Source organism: Triticum urartu, chromosome 4, assembly GCF_003073215.2.
Source record: "Triticum urartu cultivar G1812 chromosome 4, Tu2.1, whole genome shotgun sequence".
NCBI classification, from domain to species: Eukaryota; Viridiplantae; Streptophyta; class Magnoliopsida; order Poales; family Poaceae; genus Triticum; species Triticum urartu.
This window is the reverse complement of record NC_053025.1, coordinates 430,956,273-430,969,000: the sequence shown is the minus strand read 5'-3', so window position 1 is coordinate 430,969,000 and position 12,728 is coordinate 430,956,273.

Genomic DNA, 12,728 nt, shown 5'->3' with positions numbered 1-12,728 from the left:
CACCTTCTGTCCCTACTTTTTGTTTTTTGTTATTCTTAGTTAAATAAAATAAAATGCCATGTGTCGTGGTTTTGTCACGGCAGATGTCCTCGTGAAAGGACTTAGTCATGGAGCCATCGCTACGGGTTAGCTTAAAGGGGTTAAACCAGATAAGGGACACAAGAGTTTTATACTAGTTTGGCCCCTTACGATGAAGGTAAAAGCCTACGTCTAGTTGTGATGGAATTGTTGGGGTTTCTATGACGAGGGAGCGAATCCGCTTTGCCTGGCTCTCGACTTGTTATTGTGTGTTGTGTTGTCCCTAAACCGCCGCCGGGTTGTCCCTTTATATACGCAGGCTAACGCCCGTCGGTTTACAGAGTCCCGAGGCCGGATCGTTAACGTGTCCAACTCGGTCTCTATCCTTCCTATCTTACAATGCAAGTTACATGAGAAAGTCGGTTTACATCTATAGGCCTTAACCCGCCTTTGGGCCTTGGGCCTTCGTAAAGCGCCACCATCCTCATGTCTTCATGGGCTTCTAATCTTCATAGAGTTAACTCGGCTACTCCTGGCCGGTTTACGTCCAGTAGTAATATCCCCAACATTAGGCCCCAGATTGATTTGAACTTGTTCATGTCAATCTTCAACACTTCGAAAAATTCTTGCCCTGGCACCTTCACATGGATCTTGTAAACCGCCGTGACATCATCCTTCAGATCTGCAGTAATCCGCCATGATGTCACCTATTCGTTGAAGCCGAAGATTCCCTTTATTAATGAGCATCCAACCACCGAGGTGACAACTTTATTAAAGATCCATTTTTGAGCTCCTCGATTCTCGCGCCTGTCGCTTATCTCTTCGCCTTATAAATAGGGCTGCGACCCCTTTTTCTGTTTCCTCAGCTACCTCTTCATCTCTTCTTCCTCGTCACGACATCCCTGCGCCCGAACGCCGCCGCCGTTGTCGAACTTCGCCCCTGCATCACCGTTGGCCGCTACATCGACCTGGTCGCATCAGAGAGATGTGGCGCACCTCCGCTACCTCAACAGCTGCTGTAAGCCTTTCCTTCTTTCTTCTATAGATCCATTAGGGTTCATACGGGTTCATGCCTCTCTTCCCGTGTTCTTCCTCAGCCCATATATAGCAGAACTCGATCTTGACGTGTTCCGCATAGTAGCTATGGTACTCCTTATCTCGGCCATTTAAACCAAACCTTAAATACCTAACAACTTGATCTAGACCTTTTGTGAACTGCTTTGGGACCAAACCTTTTTAAGTCTCAATATTTTTCCTTTTCCTGACTTACTGTAGATCCAAAATTTCAATGCAATCTTGTGAAACCTGTTTTTCCTTACTTAGTCATTCTTGCCTTAGATCTGTATCTTCCTTATCCGCATAGGCGGTTTATCCTTGTAGAAAATAATCTATCATATGCCATTAGTCCCCTTGTAAACCGCCAATCCCTTTATCTCCATTGTCATACTCCGGTTTAATAGTGTATACCTCTGTTTCTGCTTATCGCTTTATCATTCATAATAGCATCAGCCTCCGGTTTACCGATTTCACATACTTGGATTCCTTTTCCCTGTTGTACCTTATGCATCACCATTAATGACTCGTACACCGGCATTATTTTCTTCCCAGCTTTTCACTTGCAATGGCCAAGCAGTTTTATTCCTACAACTGGGTCCCCTCCCGGGTTATAGAGGAGCAACTGAACGGAATGGTCAAGATTGGTACCTTACCAAAGAAAAATGAAATCTGGTGGCGAGTTCCTGGGCCGGAAAATCCTCCTACCCCCAAGTAGGGTGAAGTAGTGGTGTTTGTTGATCACATAGGCCGTGGCTTTAAACCGCCCAGATCAAAGTTTTTTCGAGATGTACTTGCCAGCTTTCAGCTCCACCCTCAAGATATTGGACCCAACTCGGTATCCAATATATGCAACTTTCAAGTTTTTTGTGAAGTGTACCTACAAGAAGAACCAACTGTCGAGTTGTTCCGGGATTTCTTCCATTTAAACCGGCGCACTGAATTCATAGACGGACCCAATACTAAACTTGGCAGCGTCTCCATTCAGAAAAGGAAAGAAGTTGAGTTTCCTCATGCCAAACTTCACAGTCACCCAAAGGAGTGGAACCAAACTTGGTTCTATTGCAGAGACACCTCTCCCGAAGATGAGAACCCTCTGCCGGGTTATCGTGCACACCGGCTTGCTAATAATCATCCACTTCCGCAATGACTAAATGCCTAGGAACGAGCCTCCTACGCACCTCAACTCGCCAAGCTTAGAGCCTTCCTGGCCAACGGTTTAACAGGCATGGACTTTGTCCGTTGCTGGATATCCTGGAGCATTTTGCCGTTAAGTTGCCGCTCCGGCTTAATGTGTGAGTATACTGGTGATGTACAAGACTCTCAATGTCATATCAATATTTAACTAATAGATGAAGAAGTCATTGAGTTTGTGAAGAAAATGTTGAACAAACCGGAAGCTTTCTGCAGCAAGACCGGGTTAAGCTCCTTTTACACGCAAAACAAATCGCCCGTTGTAAGTATTGTCTGTGCTTCCGCTTTACAGATGATATTTTTGTACTGTGCAATCTTTGAATACCCTCTGCCCATTCTTAAACAGGGTGATGATCCGTTCTGGAAAAACAAACCTCAAGAGAAAGCAGTGAAGCCTTCGTGTCCTAAAACAAAAGCCGTCAAGAAAACCACCAAGAGGAAGGCACCTGCACCCATCGATTTAGAGCTTGATGACGACCCGGATGAACCGGAAGCAGAGGTAGAACTTGACTCACTTGGTTCACTTTTCATGCATCTCATTGACAATGATATTTATCAGGAGGACGTTGAAGGTAGCCAAGCTGACGATGCAGAGGTAATTATCCTTTCCTCCGGTTCAGATCCTCTGCCAACACAAAAAACCCGTCAAGCAGTCCGGAAAGTAAGCTTTTCTCACCCTCTTTCTCACTTGGATCCAACATTTATTTTGAAGAAGCAGCAGCATGAGGCTCGCCGCACAACCTGGCACATCAGCCAAACGGTCACTTCGACCGGTTTACCAAATACCCCGGTCCGGAAACGCCGACCTGAGGTCTCACCCACTTCTGACAGTTCTTATCCCAAGGCCGGCTATTTCCGGCAACTCAAGTAGCCCTCAAGGGCCGGTTTATGATGGTAATCATAAATCAGGACTTTGTAATATCTCAACCCTTGCATACTTATCCTCCATATGTCAGGTGATCCTTTGAAATAAACCGGTACTTTATCGTTGTATTCCTGTAGTTTTCCTCTGTGTAGTCCCCAAGGGCCGGTTTATCTTTCCAAGGTGAACCAGGATTTTAACCAATGCTCCAATTTGAACAAATGTACATTAGCCCCCAAGTGTCAAGGATAATGCTTGCATTGTACTTGAGACTTGAATTTTTTTGATGACAGAGCAAATAGGCATTAGCCCCCAAGTACAAAGTACATAACTTGTTATACGCTTGGTACTTCGAACATACATAGCCCATTGATGATATATCTTGCCTTTGTAGGCCGAGCTGAGCAAGAAGGACACTCAAACCGCTGACCTTCAGGAGAACATTAATTCTCAGCAAGCGGAGGCTTCCAAGGCCAAGGAAGAACTGACTAATGCCTTAGTAGCCATGGAGAAGCTGAAAGAAACCTTTAATAAAGAGCGTGCAGACTGGGAGACAGAGAAGGCCAGTTTAACAAAGAAGGCCGAAGACGCAGAAGCAGCCCTGATGCCGTTGGTTGAAGAACTGACCGGCTTAAAATGACAGATTAATGCCATGACCTCTGATGTATTTGGTGAGTATCCGCATATGAAGTTTTTTCCAATCCATAATATCTTATCAAAGGCCGTTTACTGATGCTTTACCATGACAAGGACCCGCATTACTCATCTGGGCTCCAACATGCGGATGAAGTTTAAAGTGGCATATACTTTGATAGAACAGCTATATTCTGGATCCCAGCGAGCCATTTGCACTGTAGCTTATAACAAGCCTCCTCCAATGCTGATAAAAGAAACCATCGAAAAGCTGGCCATGCTGCCTGCCCGGTTGGATGAACTGAAGAGATCGGCCGCAAGGTGTGGCGACCCGACCCGAATGGATCAAGTCTACTGTGCTCGGGTGTCATCCATGGATCAGTAATGCTGACACCACACAGTACATCAAAGGATTTATAGCAGAGTGGCAATCACACACTTATTACATCGTTGTCTCAAAGAGAACTTATTACAATAAAAATGGCTTAAGGCCATCTAATAACGATAACAGCGGAAGACTCGGAAGGTAAATGGGTCCATCAACTCCAACGGCATCACTGAGTATAGAACCACGACCTAAAACACCTCAATCGTCGTCTGAAAAGTCTGCAACATGAAAGTTGCAGCCCGAAAACGGGTCAGCACATGGAATATGCTGGCAATGTAACACATAGAGAGTAATGAAATGAAACAGCTATACTATATGCATATATGGCTGGTGGAAAGCTCTATGGTTACAGTTTTGCGTAAAGCCAGTTTTTCCCTACTGCAAAGGAATAAATTTATTTAACTATCATGGTAGTTGTGAAACATCGAGAATGGTTGACAGCATTCCGATCCCAATTAAGTGAACAATTAAAACCCAACAACATTAATTAGAAGTAACATGATGAGATTCACATGATATTCAAGTACTAGATACTCAAGTTGTCCATAACCGGGGACACGGCTAATCATGATTAGTTTGTACACTCTGCAGAGGTTTGCGCACTTTTCCCCACAAGACTCGATCGCCTCCGTTTGGTTTCTCGCACTACATGGTGTTTGAGAAGACGGATGACCGAGACACAGTCTTTCAGAAGCGCTAGCACCTTACATGTGGGATAGACCATACCACCTACAACCCCTACATCTGCTAGTCCACCCCGTAAGAGTTCGCACAACTTAGTCAACTATGCCAGAGCCCATAATGGCTTGGTGGCTGCACACGGAAGTTTCTAGCATGAAAGAGCTTATGATCCCTTTGAGCCTGGGTGGCGGTCCAAAATAAAACAGGCAAGTCCTGATAGACATCAGGTGACTCAATCCACCCAGATGTGTGTTTAAGTTGCCACCTTAGATAAACCATTAAAATTATCAACTCACATCTGTCATGGATATCACTCACCCAATCCACGTCTACTAGCATAGCATGGCATAATAAGCAAACGTAGAAGTAACTCCCAAAGGTTTCATAGTAATACAGGTGATAGGTACTACCTCATCTACTTCCCATCCCACAAATTAATTAGATCCTAATCATGCAATGTGAGAGGATTGATCTAATGCAATAAAACATGGGTTGTAGAAAAGGTATGATCAAAGTGTTACTTGCCTTGCTGACGATCTGCGAGACCTAGGGTTTCGAAGTAACAGGCGGCGCAATCCGGGTGATCTATCGCAGACAAATAACAAGCATACAATAAGTACTCATCTAATGCACAGGTAAAACTCGAACAAGAGAACGAACCAGAAAGTTCAACTTAAGAACTCCGGTTGCAAAGAAAGAACGAACCGAACAAAGAAACGGAAAACAAACAGCGGAAAAACAACTCGGTTCTAGCAAGTTGAAACTAGGTCAAATTTTACCGGGGCAAAAACTTGTTTAAGTTGATTAGACGGAACGGTGGTTTCGAAACGAAACTCCAGGCGCTTGAATCACCTGATTCCGATAAACGAGCGAGAAGAAAGACTAGAACGAAGATCGGATCTGAGATCGCGATCGCGGAATAAATCCGACGAGAAGAAAAAGAAGAACGGTTAAACGAACAGGCGTTCGTTAACCTAGAAGAATCCAGTGATCACGTTCGTTAGGACGAACGGTCCGGCGAACGGTCCAAAGGCAACTAAATCGGAAAAGAAAACGAATCCGATCTAGGGTTTCGGAGAAGAAAACCGAAACAAAAAACCGATCTAGAAAACGAATCGGAAGAGAAGAAAAGAATCGGAACGATTAGAAGAAAACGATCCGAGGAAAAGAGATGCGGGGCAACCTCCGGCGAGGTCTCCGGCGAGGGGCTCCGGCGGCGTGGGCGTAGGGCGGCGGCGGCGTGGGCAAGGTGCGGCGGCGGCGCGGGTGTGGGGTGGCGCGGCGGCGGTGTAGTGCGCGGGGTGGGGTGCGGTGGAGGGGCTTGGGGTTTGATTTGATGGGTTTAGAGGGGGGGGGGTGTTGGGGTATTTATATTGGGGAGGGGAGAGGAGACTTGGGGTAGGGGACAAGAAAAAGAGTAGGAATAGGAAAACGAAACAAAGGAAAGGGGGCTAAGAATCCTACTAGGATTCGGCTAAGAGGCAAGAGGCGGCGGCTGCTGGCTGCGCCTGGCGCTGGCGCGCGCGCGGCTGGGAGGAGGCCGGCTGGCTGGGCCTTTGGCCCGGCTGGCCTGCAGATTTTTTTTAAACGGTTTCGCGCGCAGAAAAACACAGAAAAGAAAATCTAAACGAGCTCCAAAATTAATAAAGTAAATTTTCCCCGACTCCTAAAAATGAGCCGAACAAAATGAACTTTACTCCGGGCCTAAAAAGCAATTTTCGAAAACGCGCATTTTTCCCTATCTAAATAAAATGCGAATAAAACTCCGGCAAAACCAAAACTTGATCTATTTATTAAATCTTCATTTTTCCTCAATTTTTGGAAAGTCATATTATTCCCTCTCCTATATTTTTGATATCGGAAAAATTATTGAAGATGAAATAAATAAATCAAATGATTCCTCTTTTCAAATTCGAGAAGACTCTCAAATATGAAAATAACGAAATCTCCAACTCTCTCCGAAGGTCCTTGAGTTGCGTGAAATTTCTAGGATCAACCAAAATGCAAGAAAATATGATATGCATGATGATCTAGTGTATAACATTCCAAATTGAAAATTTGGGATGTTACAAACCTACCCCCCTTAAGATGAATCTCGCCCTCGAGATTCAGGTTGGCTAGAAAATAGGTGAGGGTGGTCCTTGAGCAAATCTTCTTCTCTTTCCCAGGTGGCTTCATCCTCTGAGTGGTGGTTCCACTGAACTTTGCAAAACTTGATAACCTTGCTGCGAGTAACTCTGCTGGCAAACTCGAGAATCTTGACTGGTTTCTCCTCATACGTTAAGTCGTCTTTCAACTGAATGGCTTCGAGTGGCACGGTATCTCTTAGCAGTACCTCCGCCATCTCGGCGTGACATTTCTTCAGCTGGGAAACATGGAATACATCATGAACTCCTGACAGTTCCTCTGGTAATTCCAACTTATAAGCGACTTCTCCCATACATCGCAAGATCTTATACGGTCCAACGAAACGCGGTGCTAACTTTCCCTTAACTCCAAAGCGCTTAACTCCTCGAAGTGGGGATACTCGGAGATAAACTCTGTCTCCGGTTACGTAGACTGTCTCCTTGTGTTTGGAATCCGCGTAGCTCTTCTGCCTGGACTGGGCTACCTGAGCCTATCGCGAATCAACTTAACTTTCCGTTCAGACTCCTTAATCAAATATGGTCCAAAGAACTGACGGTCTCCAACTTCGTCCCATGACAACGGTGTCCTGCACCTCCTTCCGTATAAAGCTTCGAAAGGTGCCATCTTCAAACTGGTTTGATAGCTATTGTTGTAGGAAAACTCCGCATATGGCAAGTTATCGTCCCAACTAGATCCATAATCTAGTGCACAAGCTCTCAGCATATCTTCCAAAATCTGATTGACTTTCTCGGTCTGTCCATCTGTCTGTGGGTGGAAAGCTGTGCTGAACTCTAGTCTGGTTCCTAAAGTTTCATGCAACTGATTCCAAAACTTTGAGGTAAACTGGGTTCCTCTATCTGATACGATACTCCTCGGAACTCCATGCAAACAAATGATCCTAGTCATGTATATCTTCGCCAACTTAGCACTGGTGTAAGTGGTCTTAACTGGAATAAAATGTGCTACCTTCGTCAAATGATCAACTACTACCCATATCGAGTCATAACCTGCTTTCGTCCTGGGTAGTCCCGTGATAAAATCCATTCCTATCTTATCCCACTTCCATTCAGGTATTGGCAATGGTTGTAACAATCCTGCTGGCTTCTGATGCTCTGCCTTTACTCTCTGACATACGTCACAGACTGCTACATATGCTGCAATATCCTTCTTCATTCCGATCCACCAGAATGTTTCCTTTAAATCCAAATACATCTTGGTATTCCCTGGGTGAATCGAATACGGTGAATCATGTGCCTCTTGCAAAATCAACTTCCTGATCTCCGGGTCATTTGGCACATAAACACGGTCCTCAAACCATAAGGTATCGTGCTCATCCTCACGAAATCCCTTTGCTTTTCCTTCGCTCAATTTCTCTTTTATAGCAGCAATCTCCTTGTCAGATTTCTGAGCTTCTCTGATCTTATCCATCAATGTTGACTGAATCTCCAATGCTACTACATAGCCTCTCGGAACTATTTCCAAACATAGCTCACGAAGGTTTTCTGCTAACTCCTTGGGTATTTTCCCCGTCACTAGGGTGTTGACATGGGTCTTACGGCTCAATGCGTTAGCTACTATATTAGCCTTTCCGGGATGGTAATGCAATCTCATATCATAATCCTTGATGAGCTCCAACCATCTCCTTTGTCTGAGGTTCAACTCCTTCTGCGTGAAAATGTACTTCAAACTCTTGTGATCCGTGTACACCTCACAATGATTTCCAATGAGGAAATGTCTCCACGTCTTCAATGCATGCACTACGGCTGCTAACTCCAAATCATGCGTGGCATAATTCAACTCATGAGGCTTCAGTTGTCGTGAAGCATATGAAACAACTCTTCCTTCCTGCATAAGCACTGCTCCAAGTCCTCGACGTGAGGCGTCGCAATACACCTCATAATCCTTGGTTTGATCTGGCAAAATCAATACTGGTGAGGTAACCAAACGTTTCTTCAACTCCTGGAAACTAGCCTCACACTCCTCAGTCCATTTGAACTTAGTATCCTTCTTCAACAACTCCGTCATAGGCTTCGCAATCTTTGAGAAATTCTCAATCAATCTCCGGTAGTATCCTGCGAGTCCAAGAAAACTCCGGATCTCTCCAACTGTCGTTGGTGATTCCCATTCGGTTACTGTCTCAACTTTTGTGGGGTCAACTGCTATACCTTCCCCAGATATAACATGTCCGAGGAATCCAACTTCCTTCAACCAAAACTCACATTTGCTGAATTTGGCGTATAACTGATGTTCCCTTAGTTTCTCCAAAACCAAACGCAAATGTTCCTTATGCTCCTCTTCATTCTTTGAATAAACCAGAATGTCATCAATGAACACTACGACGAACTTATCCAAAAACTCCATAAACACTTTGTTCATCAGGTTCGTAAAATAGGCAGGTGCGTTAGTCAATCCAAATGACATAACGGTATACTCATACAGTCCATATCTTGTGGTGAATGCTGTCTTAGGTATGTCCTGCTCTCGAATTTTTAATTGATGGTACCCTAATCGCAAATCGATCTTGGAAAACACTTTAGCTCCTTGCAACCGATCAAACAGATCGTTGATCATTGGCAGTGGGTACTTGTTCTTGATGGTTACTTCATTCAATCCCCGATAATCTACAACCATCCTTAATGATCCATCCTTCTTTTCCACTAGAAGTACGGGTGATCCCCAAGGTGAAGAACTTGGGCGAATGTAACCTTTATCCAATAACTCCTTAATCTGGTTCTTAATTTCCACCAAATCCTTTGCTGGCATCCGGTACGGTCGCTTCGATATTGGGCCTGTACCTGGCAATAACTCAATCAAAAACTCAATGTCTCTATCCGGTGGCATGCCTGGCAATTCCTCAGGAAATACATCAGGAAAATCCTTTACCACTGGTACTTCCTCCTGCACGACTCCTGTTAGGCAGTTTACTTGTGTCCTGTTTGGCACATGCTGGGATACATACTTGATCCTTCTTTCTTCTGGTGTGGTAAGCAAAATTGACTTACTAGCACACTCAATATTCCCTTCATACTTTGATAACCAATCCATGCCTAATATCACATCCAATCCTTGAGATTCCAATACTATTAGGTCTGAGGGAAAAACATAGTTTCCAATCCTTAATGGTAACCGATCACACCATTGTCTAGCCATAAACTCCGCTCCTGGTGAGCTTACTAACATGGGTGACCTAAGGGCTTGGGTTGGCAGGTTATATTTATCCACAAATCCCCTTGATATGTATGAATGTGATGCACCAGTGTCAAAAAGAACAAGTGCAGTAAATGACTTAACCAAAAACTTACCGATTACTGCATCGGGCTGATCTTCAACCTCCTCCACATTAACGTGGTTCACCTGTCCCCTATTGAAAGGGTTCGGCTTCTTCCCAGAGCTACCATTTCCATTTCCATTCTGGCCTTTGGGACATTCATTGGCATAATGTCCGGTCTTGGAACACTTGAAACAAGTGACTTGACTCAGGTCTCTCTTGGTTGGGGTCGATGGGATGGTCCGGTTCTGGCCGTTGCTTCCTCCATTCCCATTACCATTCTTGTGGCCATTATGGTTGTGCGAACTACCTCCTCCATGGGTATGCTGAAACTGAAATCCCAGTTTAGGGGCAAAACGGGGCTTCTGCTGGGCTCCAGAGTTATACTTCCCCTGTCCATACTTCCTCTTACGGTTCTCAATCTGCTGTTGCTTTCCTTCAATCATGATGGCACGATCTACCAACTCCTGGTAGTTGTTGAAACTCGCTACCATCAACTGCATGCTTAGCTCATCATTCAATCCTTCCAGAAACTTCTCCTGCTTAGCTGCATCCGTAGCAACGTTGTCTGGGGCATAACGTGCTAACTTGCTGAAGTCATCAACGTACTGGCCAACTGTCCTTCCTCCTTGGCGTAAGTTGCGAAACTCATGCTTCTTTATGGCCATAGCTCCTGCTGAAACATGGGCAGTGCGGAAAGCTTGCTGAAACTGATCCCATGTGACAGTGTCAACTAGGTAGGTGGCTGTGAAATTCTCCCACCATGCTGCCGCGGGTCCGTCAAGCTGATGTGCGGCAAACTTCACTTTCTCACCATCCGTGCATCCTGCAGTGGTCAACTCCCTTCCTATCTTGCGGAGCCAATCGTCTGCTACTATTGGCTCGGTGCTACTGGAAAACACCGGCGGATTTAGCCTAAGGAAACGGGCTAAGTGGTCAACAGGTGGAGGTGGTGGTGGGTTGTTGTTGTTGTTCTGCTGGTTCTGGACTAACATCTGCATCAATTGATTCTGTTGCTGGATCAACTGAGTGAGCTCCGGTGGAAATCCATTGTCACGTCTCGGAGGCATCTGAGGGTTTAGAAAAGACGAGAATTAAGAATAGAGTGAGGTCTAAAGGGAAAACACTACCCCAATGCACATGAGCAAATGCACACAAAATCACTTCATTCAATCAAACGAGGGCTTACAAACGGTCTAACTATCGCAAAAGTGCTCGAACTATAATGTTTACATGGGGGAATACTATTACTATCTAGTGGTCATCTAGAAATCTGAACCGGTAGAAGACTCCATGATATCTGCTCCAGCTTCGTCTTCAAAGTCGGGTTCACTTGGATCCGAATCGGTGTCGTCGATGATGATGTAGTTGTCCGGACATGCGACGTACTCGTCGTCCTCCTGGGATGCTAACTTCCTCCTGAGTTCTTCAATCTCCTGCTTAAGATCGCCATTGTGTCTTGCTAGAGCTACGATCTCGTCCATGTAGTCCTTGCGTGTAGACTTCAGTTCTCCTTCTAGCTCGATGATCCTTGCCTTTGCATTCTTCAACTCTATCATGTCATTGCACATCTGGTTCTCGTGGCGTCGAATGTGCTGGTTTAACTCCTGGATGAAAGATGCAATGGATCTATCCTTCTTGGTGCTGACTAACTCCCATTGTTTATCTCGGCGTCCGCAAATCTGGTAGATAGTGTCCTTGAGGTCTTCTTGGTAAACTTCTCCAATGCGTCCTATGGTGATATGAGCTGCCATGCTCCTTCCCAGACTCTAGGTTGGTGCATTGAAAACACTATCTATAGGCTTCGTGATTGGTGCGAATGTCCTTCCCGGAACATGAGCTTGAATCTTCCAGCGCTCCTCTTCAGGCAGAGTGGCGTTGAAGGTTCCCGTGAAGCTTGGTAATCCAATGTTCAGGTACTTGGTGACTTCCTTCAAGTGAAATCCAAATGGCGTGCCTTCATCCGGTTGAGCGTACTTAATCTTCGTGTTCGTCATCCTAAAAGAGTAGAAAAGATGACGAGTTAGAAAATGAGAAGAGAATGGTGATCTATGGCTTTAACTTAGTGGTCGTGTCCTACAGTCAGCGTGTGCTCTGATACCATCTCTGTGGCGACCCGACCCGAATGGATCAAGTCTACTGTGCTCGGGTGTCATCCCTGGATCAGTAATGCTGACACCACACAGTACATCGAAGGATTTATAGCAGAGTGGCAATCACACACTTATTACATCGTTGTCTCAAAGAGAACTTATTACAATAAAAATGGCTTAAGGCCATCTAATAACGATAACAGCGGAAGACTCAGAAGATAAATGGGTCCATCAACTCCAGCGGCATCACTGAGTATAGAACCACGACCTAAAACACCTCAATCGTCGTCTGAAAAGTCTGCAACATGAAAGTTGCAGCCCGAAAACGGGTCAGCACATGGAATATGCTGGCAATGTAACACATAGAGAGTAATGAAATGAAACAGCTATACTATATGCATATATGGCTGG